The 16800-nt window shown below is 45.0% G+C and overlaps 1 protein-coding gene across 1 annotated transcript in view; it reads left to right on the top strand.

The window, feature by feature from the left end:
- The first annotated feature begins 433 nt into the window (after window positions 1-433).
- SLC23A2 (solute carrier family 23 member 2) overlaps window positions 434-16800 on the top strand; it is a 124327-nt gene continuing 107960 nt past the window's right edge. Inside the window, exons 1-5 of the mRNA XM_073325290.1 lie at window positions 434-598; window positions 4732-5061; window positions 10107-10213; window positions 12855-12929; window positions 15821-16324. The gene's annotated coding sequence lies outside the window, so the exon portion shown is untranslated. The remainder of the gene's footprint in view (window positions 599-4731; window positions 5062-10106; window positions 10214-12854; window positions 12930-15820; window positions 16325-16800) is intronic.

The following is a 16800-nucleotide window of genomic DNA, read 5'->3' as shown; positions in this document are numbered from 1 at the left end:
ATGCAAAGTAGCACTTCTAGTGCACGCCACACACGTGTTGAGGCTCAGGTGAGAATTTTTCCGGGCGAACATCTCCCATATAACAGGTTGATTTGAGACAGTAGTGCTCATTTTTAAGTTCCCTTTGGTTTTCTGCCTCCCTTTCTCTTTTTCCCTGTACACTCTTGTGTTCTGTGCTAACCTCCAAGTCCTGATTCCCCCCCCCCCCCCCGCACACACACACTTTTTTGGGGGGGTCTAAATTCTATTCCCTGGGTTGTTGCACTGTCCTTAATTGAGTGACTTGCACGTTAGGGCCAAGGGAACGGATTGATTGAACGCAGGATGTCAGTTCTCCCTGACTGCTGCTTTAACCCATCTGTTGGAAGGAAATGAAATATACACGTGCCTCTCTGCTGTGCTGTGTCATGCTGGCTCAGCGCTTCACCCTTCCTGACATTGTTCACTCTCTGGTCAGATGTCACTGCCACTTCCCAGATGTTGTTACATACCGGCTGGGAGCAGCTGAAATCCATCAAGTGAGAGCCAAGTCCAGAGAGGAAGGTGGCAGCTGAGGCCAGGCAATGAGTCAGCGTTGTGTCTGCAGCTGACATGGCAGGTGAAAGTTATATTTTAGGAAGGTGGAGGAGAGGGGAAGAAGAGGTTTTAAAGTGAAAGTGAGGATTATACAAGGGGGCTTGTGGATAAGGTAACATAAAAAGTGAGTTTCTGACCTTCCTACTTGCAGAGAAACACTTAACAGTGTGACCCAAGTGCTCTCTGAAGGCTCAGAAACCAGGAGGCAAAGAAAAATCACCCCACATTTATAGTTTTTTTTAAGCCAATCTGATAATTTTTGAATGCCTGTGGATAGCAATGTCGGTGTCGATACGATGCTGTAGTAACACCGATGCCTGTTTCCCCCATTAAGAAGAGCTCTTAAGATTTAGACAATGCGCAGCATGGGAATAATCCAACAGAAGGCTCGGGGACAAAGAACAGTAGGGGTAGGTGCTGGTGAAGGGGTCCTGACCTCACGCACTCGCAACAGGGCCTGAATGCAGCCAGACTCCAGTCAATGGTAGATCCCAGGTTCTGGGTATCTCACCTCTCTGCTGCTCCTGCCACAATCCATAAAAACTGCCGTGTTTCTGCCCTAACACTGTATCCTGCTCCCAAGGAGGCTGCTCCCCAGACTGTGCTAAGGCCTTTTCCTCCTGCTAGGGATAGAGCTGACACGAGCTGAGAGAGAGGTGGCCACCAGCAGCTTTAAGCTCAGAAATGCCAAGGATAATTAAAGTGGATCTTCTAACACTTCCTAGGGAGACATGAAGTCCTTTCAGACAGCAGAGCTGAGCCAAGTGCTTTCATTTAAGCTTAGAAAGACTGAGCCAGCCAGGCGACTGTGCTCTGAGTGATACAGTGATATAGAGGCCACTGACTCAGGTTCTTTGAGTGTCTTTGGGTGAGCTTGGCCAGAACAAAGAGGGAAATTGTAACACAGGGCCCGGGTCTTGGAACAGACCCGTCATCCAACACCCTGTTTCAAGATTCTGGCTGATGGGTGGAGTCCAGTCACCGAAGGGTCTTGTGAAAGTTTGGAAGTAACACTTTGTACGAGAGACCTTGCTCAATGAAAGCGAGAGGGGTCAGGAGAAGTACTTTTAAGAAGCACTTGGCAGCATCCCAGGGGAAAAATCTGGCAGAAGTAGACGGCTTAATGGAGAGAAGCTGTAGGAAAGGCCAAATAGCAGGTCCTGGGTTTTAGGGAAGAACCATAGAGTGTCCAAAGGGTTAAGTTAGCACTGCACAATTCTGTTGAATAAGGAAAGTCCTGACGCTCTGCTGAATAAGGAAGGCTTTTGACACAGTCTCACATGACATTCTCATAAGCAAAATAGAGAAGTAGGTGCATAACTGGTGGAAAGGCCATACTCAAAGAGTAGTTATGAATAGTTTGCTGTTAAACTGGGAGGGTGTATCTTGTGGGGTCCTGCTGGGGTCAGTCCCAGGTCTGGTACTAGTCAATATTTTCATTGATGACTTGGATAATGGTGTGGGGAGCAGGCTTTTAAAATTTGCAGATGACATCAAACTGGGAGGGGTTGCAAGCACTTTGGTATACAGGATGGGGGGAGGGATAGCTCAGTGGTTTGAGCATTGGCCTGCGAAACCCAGGGTTGTGAGTACAATCCTTGAGGGGGCCATTTAGGGATCTGGGGCAAAAATTGGGGATTGGTCCTGCTTTGAACAGGGGGTTGAACTAGATGATGTGCCCCAAGTGGAGTGCCCCAAGGGTCGGTCCTGGGGCCGGTTTTGTTCAATATCTTCATAAATGATCTGGAGGATGGTGTGGATTGCACCCTCAGCAAATTTGCGGATGATACTACACTGGGAGGAGTGGTAGATACGCTGGAGGGGAGGGATAGGATACAGAAGGACCTAGACCAATTGGAGGATTGGGCCAAAAGAAATCTGATGAGGTTCAATAAGGATAAGTGCAGGGTCCTGCACTTAGGATGGAAGAATCCAATGCACCGCTACAGACTAGGGACCGAATGGCTAGGCAGCAGTTCTGCGGAAAAGGACCTAGGGGTGACAGTGGACGAGAAGCTGGATATGAGTCAGCAGTGTGCCCTTGTTGCCAAGAAGGCCAATGGCATTTTGGGATGTATAAGTAGGGGCATAGCGAGCAGATCGAGGGTCGTGATCGTTCCCCTCTATTCGACATTGGTGAGGCCTCATCTGGAGTACTGTGTCCAGTTTTGGGCCCCACACTACAAGAAGGATGTGGATAAATTGGAGAGAGTCCAGCGAAGGGCAACAAAAATGATTAGGGGTCTGGAACACATGACTTATGAGGAGAGGCTGAGGGAGCTGGGATTGTTTAGCCTGCAGAAGAGAAGAATGAGGGGGGATTTGATAGCTGCTTTCAACTACCTGAAAGGGGGTTCCAAAGAGGATGGCTCTAGACTGTTCTCAATGGTAGCAGATGACAGAACGAGGAGTAATGGTCTCAAGTTGCAGTGGGGGAGGTTTAGATTGGATATTAGGAAAAACTTTTTCACTAAGAGGGTGGTGAAACACTGGAATGCGTTACCTAGGGAGGTGGTAGAATCTCCTTCCTTAGAGGTTTTTAAGGTCAGGCTTGACAAAGCCCTGGCTGGGATGATTTAACTGGGAATTGGTCCTGCTTCGAGCAGGGGGTTGGACTAGATGACCTTCAGGGGTCCCTTCCAACCCTGATATTCTATGATTCTATGATTCTATGATCTTCTGAGGTCCCTTCCAACCCTGATATTCTATGATGAGAATTCAAAATGTCATTGTCAAATTGGAGAATTGGTCTGAATTCACAAAGATGAAATTCAATAAAGACAAGCTCAAGCGTACTTTTTAGAAAAATCAAATGCACAACTGCAAAATGGGAAATAACTGGCTAGGTGGTCGTGCTGCAGAAAAGGATCTGCGGGATCAGAAACTGAATATGAGCCAACAATGGGATGCAGTTGTGAAAAAGCTAATATCATTCTGGGGTGTATTAACAGGAATGTTGCTTGTAAGACATAGGAAGTAATTGTCCCGCTCACCTCAACCATTGTAAGGCCTCAGCTGGAGTACAGTGTCCCGTTCTGGGGTACCACACATTAGCAAAGAGGTGGACAAACTGAAGAAGAGTAACAAAACTGGGAAAAGTTTGAGAAAATCTGATCTGTGAGTAAAGGTGGAAAAGAATGGGTATGTTTAGTCCTGAGAAAAGCACTGAGAAGGGGCCTGGTAACAGTCTTCAAATACGTGAAGGGCTGTTGTCAAGAGAACGGGGATCAATTGTTCTCCAGATCTACCGAAGGTAGGACAAGAAGTTGGGTTTAAGCTGCAGCAAGGGAGATTTAGGCTAGATATTAGAAAAAACTTTCAAACAAGAAGGAGTTAAACTCGGGAATAGCCTTCCACGGGAGGCTACGGAATCCTTATCACTGGAGGTTTTTAAGAACAGGTTGGAGAAACACCTGTCAGGGGTGCTTTAGGTTGACTTGTTCCTGCCTCAGCACAGGGGGCTGGGCTTGATGACCTCTCGAGGTCCCTTCCAGTCCGACATTTCTATGATTCTGCGAAGGAAGGGATTGAAATTCTGCTGCAGTTGTGAGCTTGATTTGATGTACTAGCTGGGGAATTCTCATGTTCTGATGAATTGGTTCACCCTGGACCCTGCTGATTCCCTTCTTGTCACCTAGGGGAAGTGCAGAGGGTCCCCAAAGGGTGTCCCTTTTTCGGTTGATGCCATGCAGGGGCCTTGAGGGGAATTCTAGAAATGTAAATCGAGTAAAATTGTACTAGATTGTCCAATCTGCCCCCCTGCAAATGATCCTGACAGCGCATATTCTAGTGTTTAGGGAAGAGTGGGTACAAAAGTGGGAAAAGGAGACAGAATCCTAAGAAGAAGAGCAAGGAAGCTGTATGGATGCTCTCCTGGTTCAGTAACTCTTGCATAATGCTTTTGCTTTAGGGCAAGAGGTTATGTTTCCTCAGCGTTGGTTTCAGTGTCCCAGCTCTCAGGGCCTGGAGCTGTTCTGAGGAAGAGTCTAATTAAAAACTCACCCCTGGGAGGCACTGAGAGGTCGGGGGGGGGAGGGGGGAGAGGGGAGAGGCAGCAATTATTACCCAATATCCAAAGTGATGTGGTTGGAGCTATGGGCACTAAATTCTGCTTACTGTTGGATTTAACGAGTTTAAATGCCATGTTCTTTGCAGGACCTTTGCTAACCCGCCCACCTCCCTGAACAGCCTTGTGGTAGGTGCCGTGGGGCCGCCCAGAGTGGCTACCTCATCCTCTTGTCTGACAGCTTCCCTACTGAGCCTCTACTCCAGCATCACTGGTGGCAGGTGCTAATGTGAATGGAAAATCTTCACGCCAGATGCAGAAGTTCCCAGCAGCTGTTACGGAGATGTAAACCCTCAGCAGTATTTGAGCGCACTCTGGTTTTGCAGCAAAGCTCTCGGAGCATCACACCTGTTACCCAAGAGAGATTTTGGACCGGCTGTAGGGACGTAAGCCTGATCCCATGGAAATCAATAGCAAAAGTGAGAAAGATTTCACTTTAAATAGGTACATAACTCGGCCCCTTTTGTGCGAGGCTCTCAAAGTGCTTAAGCAATAGATTACACTCAGTCTGTTACTCTCTGTAATGGGGTGGCTGGCCCATAGGTCGGAGCCCTCAAGCTAAACCAGCCCTGATGAGCCCCACCTGAGAGGAATCAGGTGATTCCCCACATAAAAGGCAGCAGGATGCTACCAGGAAGGGGATGGTTGAAAAAGTGTGTGAGAGGCGGGAGGAAGCTTGGTAGGAAGCTGGGGCTGCTCAAGTAAAAGAAACCCAGAAAGTGTAGGTAGGTTGACGAAACAGCTGCAGGGTGTAGGACTGGCTCCTGCAGAAAGGACAGAGAGACACTAAGCTGAGTTGGGGGCCTGCGTGGGGCTGGTGGGTACCTGAGGACTGGCTAAACGGAATGTCTGAGTTTTCCTTTGGACGGTGTGGGGGTTGTTTAAGGTGCCCAGGGAAGGAGAAAACAGGGGTGGGGCCCTGCAGAGGTACCCCCTCGTGATTGGGGGCACTCAGTAAGTGGGTGCTGTTCTAGACTCTCAAAGGTCAGATTGAAAAGTGGCTGCTGAGCTCTTTTGAAAAAACAGCCCTTAACGGATGGCTGGAGGGGCTGAGGCTCCAGGGGCTGTGGGTTCTGGCTGATGGCAGGGGTCTTGGCTGTCCTATAGATTTGTAATTTTTGTCCTAAATACTATAGTTTAGCTTGTGTGAAACCTCCATAGAACTGAAAGAGAAATAATGTGACTCCCCTGGAGCACTTTGGGTGCCCTAGAAAGATAAATGATCCTCGAGCAGGGCTTTATTTTCACAATCCTAGTACAATCTACAGCATCTTTCCTGGCATCTAGCTTAGATTAGCCCCTGCAGTAGAGTTCCACTTTGCTCCTGTCGACTGCAGTGAGCCAAATTCAGCTATATTTGCCATTAAGAGGCTTAGCGCTCTACTGCTATTTTTATAGCCATCGTTTAGCTGAACATAAATAAGGACAGGAAAACCTGCAGGATACACAAGGATGAGTTGGCACAACAATCCTGTCCTTTCTAATTAGATTTCAGTATATGCTTCGCAGCACCGGCATTGCTGTTGTCTTCCTAAATGGTCACTCGGCGGGCAGCAAACTAATCACATCTCCTGAGCTTTTTTTTTAAAAAGGGCGAGACAGAATAAAACAAAGGAGGGCAAGAGAGTGCTTTATTTTTTTTTTTTTTAATGTTCCCGTGCTGACTTATTGTATTTGCTAGTTTCAATTGATGCCAGCCCCGTCAGTCACCAGGGAAAGATGTAAAGATGCCTGTGTGCAAATATGAGTGGCATTCAGCCTCATTCAAACCTGAGCCATTCTCCTCAATGGAAACCTTGCTCCTTGGTGGTAATATCAGCGGTTGGTGAGAACCAGTCCGGGGAACCGGAATTATTGAGCTGAATGTAGGAGTCACTGGGTGAAATTCTAGGTGCAAGGTCAGGCTCGATTATCCTAATGGGCCTTTCTGAGTGTAGGCCCTGATTCTGCCAAGCTTTTAACCACATGCTTAACCTCTGTCCCTGTTCTGCAAAGCACTTAACTTTAGGCATGTGTTTAACTTCTAAAGAAAGTCACCGGCATGTTTAAATGCTTTGCTGAACCAGGCCCTTGAAAATCTGTTCTGTGATAGCTGTGTGAAAGGGAAATGTATCTTCCCAAGCAGCTTGTGTGTGGTTTTTGGGTTTTTTGGGGTTTTTTTTTGTAATATTGAATTATTTTAAAGTCAATAAAAATAGCCCCGTCAACTCACTGGTCTATGCTAGAACTTTTAAAAAGGTCTCAATGATCTTGTTAGCAACACATGCAAGCTGTAAAAAAAAAAAAAAAAAAAATTCTGATGACCGTATTTTTTGACACATTTGCTTTGTTGGTTATTGATGATGCAGTAAGGAATCGGTCTCAAAAGTGAGACCTCTCTCGAAGATAAATATTTTATTTGCATTCCCATTGTGCCTACAGCCCCCAGCTAAGACGGGGACCCCTCTGTGCTGCATGCTGTATGGATACGTGAGACAATCTCTGCCCCAAAGAGCTTGTAGTCTAAATAGACGAGACAAAGGGTAGGAGAGGAAACAGAGGCACAGACTCCTGTCCCACAGACCCCACAAACTGCCAAAGTGAATGTTGCCTTAGTGGTAAAACTAGGGGACTAGAAGTCCTGATCTTGATTTATTTTTTTCCCCCTCTGTGATTTGATCAAGGCCACGCAACAAGTCAGTGGCAGATCCAAGAATAGACCCCAGGCGTAGACGTAATTCAGTGGCCAAATTGCTAGACCACATGGCTTCCCATGCAGAGGGTATGTAGGTTTAATGATTAATTCTTTATCTGCTTTAGATTTCTTTCTGCCTTTCAGCAGAAGGACATCAGAGTTGAGATCTTATGAGTTATTGATAAGCCTAAAACAGATTCAGCTCATTTTGAATTCACTCTGGTGTGATTCCGTTAGCTGAAGAAACTCAACAGCTTGCAGTCACCGGTGTAAATGAGAATTTTGGTCAGTTCCCTGTAGGTTTTGTTAGAATATCTTTGATTCACTTTGATAAAAACTGGATGCCTCTAAAAATCCTGGTACAAGACAAGCAATTTAAGGCTGAATTTTTTTGAGTGAAGACTGCACTTGACAGTGGACTTGTCTCTCATACTTTTCCTATTACAATAGTGAAATCCACATCTAGCAAACTAAGAGGGAGCGAAACTGTTTAGATGGGAGTAGAATCCAAGTCTGAGACTGCTAAAGTCCCAGTTGTTGTTCCACTTGGAAGTTCTGTGAAAAACATGATTTCACTGTAGGTCTGATCCTGATGAGTTCTTGGGTCCCAGTTCCGCATAGCACTTAAGTACATGCTCAAGTTTGACTTTAAGTAGGACTTAAGCCCATGCTTAAAGTTAATACTGACCCAGACTACCCACTTTCAGGTTGAGAGCTCCCATGCTCATAACAGAAGGCACTAGGAAAAGGTTCCTTCTTTCCATGCATTAGAAAGAAATGGAAAAATTACTTCAAAATGAATGTATCCTCTTCTATACAGTATGTTAAGGGCTTGACCCTTCATCCAGTGAAATCTCTTCCATTGACATTAATGGGAGCAGGAACAGGGCTTTAAAGAGCAATCTTTTACTTCTGTAGACTGCAGCCTCCACTGGAGTTATGGCAGGACCCCATGGAAAGAACCCCAAGAACTGCAGAAAGGGTCCCTAGAATGGGCCCATTCCCTGTTCATCTAGCTAAATCCCAAATGCTGATTGCAGCACTGAGGTACAGGAAATGATACCTCAGCCTCAAGAAAGTCAGCTACTCATCCAAAGAATGAGCTGTCTCGTCTAATTAGTTTCTGTAAATGTCCTCTACTGCTGTTACTTTCCCCACTTACTGACCATACTTGGATCTGTATTGCTTTGCCAGTGCATTCTGCGCAGCCTTATCATAAAAAGGCCAAAAAGCTCCTGAGGGAATTAGGGGGGCTGATTCAGTTTTCAATAATACCATCGAATGTGTCCGAGTATGGTCCCCATTTGCAGAATACGTGGTGTGTGCAAAGATGTCATTTAACAAAAACCTTTGTTTACCTGTCTAAAATGGTAATAGCAATATGTGACTTATCTATCTAGTCTTGCTACTTGAAGCCTCATTAATTAATGTTTAAAAAAAATTTTATGAGACCTTTGAAAAGTAGTAACATTTTAAACTGTACTGACACAAATTAATCCTTAACTCCCCTGGAAAAAAGAGTCCTAATATCCCCATTTTACAGATGAGGAAAACTGAGGGTTTAGTCCAAAAAGGAGTACATCACATACACATTTTAAAACATTTGAGAACTACCACGCGATTTTTGTTTGTTGTAGTCTTACATTGTTAAATATAAATAGTCAAGTCTGGGAAACATTGTCATACACTGGGTTAAACCTCACTGAAACTGGAGGTGTAGCAGGTGTCCTTTAAGAAGCCATGAAGTTTCTTTATGGAAGCAAGTAGCTGGAACAATAGCTCCCCTGCCACCACAATGCAGGCCCAGGCCTCTGCCCAAAACAAAGGCATGTGTGAGGCTGCTCATGAATTCAAACTATGTGGGGGTAGGGCTTCGTTGGGCATTGTTTAGTAGAGGGGTGTATATGGGTGTGAGGAACAGCGTCAGGAGAAGGCCCAGAGAAGCTGAGGAAGAAGGCAGCAAAGAATCATCAGCATCAGTGCAATGTAAGCAAGCCATGGGAAACTGGCCATGAGAAAAGCCGAGAGAGCTTTTGGGGCTGAGTGCTGGCTGCTATGCAAAAGGCTTGTAGCTGTGAGCAAAGAAACTATTTCCCGTTTGATTCTTCCTGTGTTCAGGGGAACAGCCCACTGTACATTGTTTGTAAACAAACAGGATTGCAACAAAGATGCCTGACTCCATCAATTTCTCCTCTTAAAGGAAATAATCTGTCTGTCCCCCATTCCCTGAACTTTGGCTAAGGCCATGTCTACACTGCCACTTATGTCAGCAAAACTTACATCGCTTAGGGCTGTGGAAAAAACACACCCCCTCTGACATAAGCGGTAGCCTGCTCGTTGAGGGTGGTTTAATTATGTCGAGAGGAGAACTCTCTCCTGTCAGCATAGAGGACTACATGGCAAATCTTACAGTGGTACAGCTGTTGACAGAGCCTAACAACTGTCCCAAAAGGGGTAACGATATATTTACTAAAAAGAAAAGGAGGACTTGTGGCACCTTAGAAACTAACCAATTTATTTGAGCATAAGCTTTCGTGAGCTACAGCTCACTTCATCGGACGAAAGCTTATGTTCAAATAAATTGGTTAGTCTCTAAGGTGCCACAAGTCCTCCTTTTCTTTTTGCGAATACAGACTAACACGGCTGTTACTCTGATATATTTACTGTGTCCTCTGTAGCTAGAGAATTTGAAACATGATGCTACGTGTTTTCCACTAGGTGGTGGTATATAACATTCTTTAGCTACAAATCAATTCACCTATGGCCTCGTCTGTCTCTTTAATCTGGTAGTTCCTATGTTTCTGGATCACACCTCAGGTCCATCTAGTCCAGTATTGGGTCTCCACCAGCAGTCAGTGCAAGAAGCTTCAGAGGAAGGATCAAAAAGCCCACTGATGGTAAGTTATCAAGTAACCTTCTCAGAGGGAAAGTTTGCTCCCAACCTTGGGGGGCTGATTTTAAATTTCTACTTTCTTTACCCTATCTACTATTAATATAGATGTTCTCATTATCTATATACATATCTAATCCTTTGAATCCTGCTGAACTCTTGGCCACAGTAATACCTTGTGGATGTGAGTTCCACAGATTAATTATTTAGTGCAAGTTGGGTTTTTAACCTTATTCTGACAATGTATCACTCAAGATGGTGAGTTGAGCCTGAGCTACAAAGTTGGGATCCAGAACAAACTTCTCCAAAGACTTCTGAAACTGCGGTTTTGGTTTGAACCTCTATAGAATCCAGATCCAGACTTATCTACGCTTTGAGAGTGTCCAGAGCTGGTATTTTGCTTTCAGCCTATATCTAATTGTAAAGGAACAGAGAATTGTAGACTCACCACCCAATTCAGTGTACCAGAGGTTATTCCCAAATAATTTCCCCTCATGTAAGTATGACACATACATGCTGAACAGCTTGGCTTCCAAGCAGGTGCTCAGGAATACAATCTGGCCTTGGACAATGCATCCATTCTCTTCTCACTTATCCAGGACTTTGTGACTTCCAAGCAGATTTCATGGCTGTGTCACATAAATGACACAATTGGTCATGCAGATTTTTTTTAAACGGACACAGAATATCAGAATCGCAATGCCAGATCAAACCAGTGACTCATCCAGTCAGTATCCTGATGCTTCACAGAAAGGTTCAAGAAGCCCCACCTTAGAGAATAACCTGCTTATTGGGGATTCTTCCTGACCTCCTTCATGCCCTGAAATAATTGGGTGTTTTCTAATAGTGTCATTAGGGTTAGAGTTATTTCATTCTTTTTTTTTTCCACGTGGAGAAACAGGTTTGTCCCAGGATGAGGTGACGCTTGAGTTTAAACTGGAAATGCTGCACAAAAAATGGAGATGACTGCCAAAAATATCTCAGCCTTTAAATTTATGCCAGTAAGATACTGCATCGCAACAAAACCCTGACCTTACTTAGCAGCGTCCTTACCAAGTGGTAGAGAGAAACAAACAAAGTAATAGACTGACATGCCTGGGAATGTACTACGAAATGTTAACTTCAGAATATCATGGCAATATTGGTTCCAGAGAAGGGCAAGACCAAGGCCTTGCGCATTCTAAAGCCACCACAATCAGGAACCTGTTCGGGCTGGGTGTGGGTGCAGGGGTCTGACTACACAGAGTTCACTGCAACATCGGGGCTGTTATAGTCAATCAGAATTAATGCATGGGTCCAAAGAGTCAAAGGTGTTACCATGACCCTGTAAGTCCATTATTAAACACTTTTAAACACAGTTCAGGGTTTGGTATACAGAGACGTCCGCCTGCTTGCTGCCCTGACAAAGACGACTGACAACTTTTAAACCTTCTATTATAGATGGAGACTTAGTAGAACAAAACAGGTTAAAGCATTTGACTTGTAAAATATTAAGTAAGGTTTTTCATTTTTAACCATATCCCACTTTCTCTTTAGCTGCAAAGTTTGTATAAGGAAAAATCCCCTTGTTTGCCAGTCTTTTAGATGGGAAGAGCTGTGCTTTTGGGCGGGGGGGAAAAGAAATTAGTTGAGATGGGCTGGAGCTGCCGTTCTAGAAAACAGGGTCAGACTTTAACAAGAAGATGAAGAATAGCGTACATAGAAAGTGCAGCCTCTGTCTCTGGCGTTGACTCTCTTGCAACCTCTCTGCTGGGAAAAACACAGGCCCAGCATATGGTCTTATCAGCCACTCTGCGACCTGGCAAACTTTGGGCTTTCACGACATGGGTTTGAGTTGCCTTTTTCTGGTCAAAGGCTTACCGCAGTATTGCAAAATGTACAGTTTTGGCCAGTGAAGACAAACTCTTACTTTGGTCCATTAATGTTTTGTCCTATGCTTCTCTTGTTTACCAGCCATAATTTTAACACAGTCCTTGACTTATATAATGTTTGGACTAATTCAGCTTTTTGATTCTTTTTGCACCTTTTCCCCATCAACATTCATTGTTATAAGCTATTGTGACAATTTATAAACGTATCCACTTTTCCACAATTGGGCTTACAAATGGTGTAAATATGTAGGCCCAGTTATTACAACCGGGCCCTACATTCTGGCAAAAATTGACTAAAAATATATATGAATTTCTCAAATGCATTTTCTGATCACTACTAGCGTTCTCTCTGGAATTTATACTACATATGAGACGTACACTGAGCGGTTAAAACAAAGAGGTGGGAATCAGGGCTCTGGGATTCAGTTCCTAGCTGTGGAAAGTCCAGCATCCTGGGAGCTGCTTGTGGGCTAATTGTCCATCCAGCCTGGTACCCTGCCCTGGTCAGGGTGGGACTCTGGGCACAAGAGCTTTTCTCATACTACTGCAATATTCCCACACGGTTCCCGCCAAAGCCATGATGTGACAACATGTCGTGTCCTATAACTATATTAAAGGAATCTGGTTACAACCTTGCCCGTAAACTTGGGCTGGTGCACCCAGGCAGAAACCACACCATGTTATAACAACGCGATTTATAGGACATGTATGGGAACATGGTATTAATCGATCGCAGTGTGGACAAGGCCGAACGCTCAGCATCCTCTCTTCATTCAGGTGCTATGGGGAAGAGTTACAAGCCAGCTTACATCCTTGGGTGAGGGCTAAGGACCTAGGCCCAGATATTCAAAGGTATGTAAGTTGCTAACTTCCACTGAAATGACAGTTCAGAGTCTCTGGGCCGACTTGACCCAAATAGCATGCTGATGAATGTGTTGAACGTGCCCAAAGAGAAATAGATTAGATGTGCATGCATGAAGAAAATTGCAAAGGGGTGTTATATCCCTCAATATCAAATGTTTGCATGCTGACTAATTGCTACAATTGTACCTATAGCCTGGAGATGTGCTGCTCTTATTGGGATACATGCAGAGATCTGTAACTCTTCCCAGCTGTTTATGGTCCAGTGATTGAGTTTGGCAAAAATTGACTACACTTACATGAATTGCTCCCTCCCCTTTGGTACAGTTTTATAACGTGGACTTCTATTTTCCAATAATCATAGCATATTAATTTGCATTTATATTACACAGCAGTGAGAGAGGGAAATTGGGGCCATCAAAGCTCCACTTCCTGTGTTAGTGCCGGAGGGTCTTTAATATTCAGATAGGAACTCAGTTTTCAAGGTCTTATCGAATACAATTGCAATACAGTAAACCGTCTAGAAGGCAGCTAATCTATCTAGGAAGAACAAAGATGAGTCTGGTGGGATTTAAACATGTCGTTACAGGGAGTCTAGCTATGTCACTCTGAGATAGCGCGTGCACTGAACATCCACTCTAGCCCCTTGCTTTTGGGGCTGTCCTCCTAATCCCTGGGTTTCCTTCTTTGCTAAATATGAACCTGACCCACGAATTCAATAGGACCTTTGGATCCAATTCTGCCACCTTCCTCCATAAGTGAGGATGGCAAAACTACATGCTTCAGAGTAGCAGCTGTGTTCGTCTGTATTTGCAAAAAGAGAAGGAGGACTTGTGGCACCTTAGAGACTAACCAATTTATTTGAGCATAAGCTTTCGTGAGCTACAGCTCACTTCATTGGATGCATTCCTACTACATGCTTTATTCATATATCCAATTTTTTTATCCTTCCCACCTCAACTCATATAATAAAGGAAAAGAGAGCTTTCTTTGCCAGCAATTTCCAAGCACAAGAAGTCAATATGGGGAACTTGAAAATCTGCATCAGTAAATACATACAATCAATCTTCCCGTTAGAGGCAACCGCCACCTGCAGAACTGCCTCACTCTCAATCAATCAATCTTGCATTTCTAAAATGCCTCTGATTCCATGGCTCCACACTAATCTACTGTAACAAGCCTTTTGAAAGCTGCATTTCTAAAGAAGTAATATAGGCTTGAGTTAAAGCTGGACATTCTCTGACATGAAGGGTCATATTCTATAGCGGGGCACATAATGAGTGTATGGACACACACATGCATAGACGCATCATAACTTATCCTTACTAGACAGTGTCTCCATCTGGTACAACTGAAAGCCATTTATAGGCTTAACAAAGGGAGTGATCTAGTGAATGTGGAAGGCCTTGTCAGAACAAAGGTTTTAAAATCAGCTTTAATGGGATCCAATGACACCCTCTTTATGTGGGGCAGTAAGGAGTTAGACCTGGTAAACAGCTCAGTACCAGCAGTAAGTGTTGAGGCAGAGGGCTGCAAGAGCAACGCAGAATTGCAGGTCTGGGTGCAATGATGTAATGGATTCAAAGTTAGTTCCTCGGGCCTAGGGAGCACAGAGTCTTTCCTAGTGACTTGGATTCCTGTAATAGCAACAAAGCACCTGAATCAAATAAGCAAGGGTGAAGCCTTCAAGAGAAAGCTCAGGATCAGTCAGGACAGGGTCGAAGATCACTAGAGACAGTACATCCACTGTAAACTTATCAGATTGCACTTTGTCACAATTTGATTGCAGGGGGACAAGCTACTGACGTCCCACAACACAGGAAGGACAGTGGAATAAGCCAGGGTTTCGAAAAACTTGGTGCATCTCAGCAAGTAGAGCTGAGTACGATATACTTTACAGGACAAAAAGTAAATCATTACAGTAATCAAACAGCATCAAACCTAATCAGAAAGATAGAATAATTAGGACACTTAAATATAATCAACCTGGACATGGCAAAGCACAGTAGGGCTGACAAAAGGCAGCCCCCTACTATTGACAACCCAAGGGTTTGAAAACGACAACTCAGGCCCCACAAAAATTATGAGATTAATTTGTGGCGCTGGGGCTTTAACATAAACATCGAATACCACGTGACTTGCAATAAATGACAGGTATTGACAATTGAGAGTTGTGTGTCCTGCTGCCACGTGTGGCCCCGATCAGCAAACGCTTAACATGTGAGTGATGCCAGCTACATAGGGCTCAAAGAACATATATTCTCTCAATATCCCCTTTAAGGTAGGTAATATTTTGCAGGTGGGGAATCTAAGGCATAGACAAATTAAGCGTCATTGGCAGAGGTGGGAACAGAACCCAGGATTCGGACTCCTTGTTTTCTGCTTTCGCTGCTGCACGGTAGCTTGTCCTTGTCTGTTGTATTGTAATGAAATTATTGACATCTACGTAAGACATTTATAGAGTGCTCGTTACAACAGTATCAAGGTACCAGTTTTTCTTTTCAGACTTATGTTCAAAGACTAGAAATACAAAATCTATTTGTATGACAGTAATACAGTAGCTGCAGGCCCCATCTGAAATCAGAGTCCGATTGTGCTAGGCAATATGGACAGCAGGAGCGAGTTCCCTGTTCTGAAGATCTTGCAATGGACAAGTCAGACGGAAAGGTGGGAGGAGAAACAGAAGCTCAGAGAAGTTTGGATTTAAATGTTTCCGATGTTTTGAGTAAATACTGGGGCCAGGTGTTTTTAAAATAGTATTTATGTACTTGTCAGTGCAGAATGCTCTGAAGGTGGGGTATTCTTCAGCACTTAGGGAAGCTATTGCACAATGACCGGAGGCTGAAATGCCAAGGGTAAAAAGGGGTTATGTTCCACACAAGGGTCGGAACCTGGGTCTCAACTCTACCAGTGGCAAAGGAATGGAAGGAATCTAAAGAGAGATGTCAAGAGTGGACGGAAAGCACATGGTCTGAGTTCCTCGGACAGTTTACAAACACGTGCAAACTATAGAAGCCTTTAATAAAAATACGACAAGGAGACCAAACGTTCCCTAAGGGGTGTGGAGAGGTGTGCCCCACAAAATGGCTCAAAAGGTGCGAGTATCACCCTTAACATCCCAAAAGGGAGCGTGAGTATCTCCCAAAATGTCCCTAAAAGGTATGTACACGCATCACACAATGTCCCCTACAGCGCGTATGTGAACTTCACACAAAACATCCCTTTTGTTCGTTGCACACAGGGAAATGTTTCAGGAAACACCTGGCCAGTGGCCTGTGCCTTTCTCCCAGCATTCAGACCTCTGCACAAGGGATGTGACTGATGCAACACAACCAGGACAGTGACAATCCAAGCCATAATGCACCCAGGGAAGGGGCTATAGCTGGGTAAGCAGGGGGTGGGAGAAGGGAAAGAACGGGGAGTGGGAAGGGAAGGAATGAGGGGTGCATGGGACAGAAGGAGTGGGGGGAACAGGATAAGAGGGTGGAAGGGACAGGAGGGGTGGGGGAACAGACTGGGGAGCAGAAGAGGAATGAGGAGGAAGGAAAGCCGGGGGGTGAAGGGAGGAAGGAGGGACCCCAGGGTGAGCAGAAGCGGGGGGAGGAATGGGGCAGAGAGGAATGAGGGATGGAGAAGAGATGGGGGGAGCAGGGGCCAGGGGAGCAGCAGAAGCAGGCAATGGTGGGGAAGGGGTGAAGAGGAGGAGTGGGGGGCAAGAAGAGCCCATTCGGGGAGCAGATGGGGGAAGGGGATCATGGGAAGGGAGGGGGGACAGACCTGGGGGAAGGGGTGAAGAGGAGGAGTGGGGGGCAAGAAGAGCCCATTGGGGGGTGCAGACGGGGGGGACTCTGAGATAGCGCGT

This window comes from Lepidochelys kempii, chromosome 26 (genome assembly GCF_965140265.1).
Source record: "Lepidochelys kempii isolate rLepKem1 chromosome 26, rLepKem1.hap2, whole genome shotgun sequence".
Classification (NCBI taxonomy): domain Eukaryota; kingdom Metazoa; phylum Chordata; order Testudines; family Cheloniidae; genus Lepidochelys; species Lepidochelys kempii.
The sequence above is the reverse complement of the archived record's forward strand: the minus strand, read 5'-3'. Positions and strand labels throughout refer to the sequence as shown.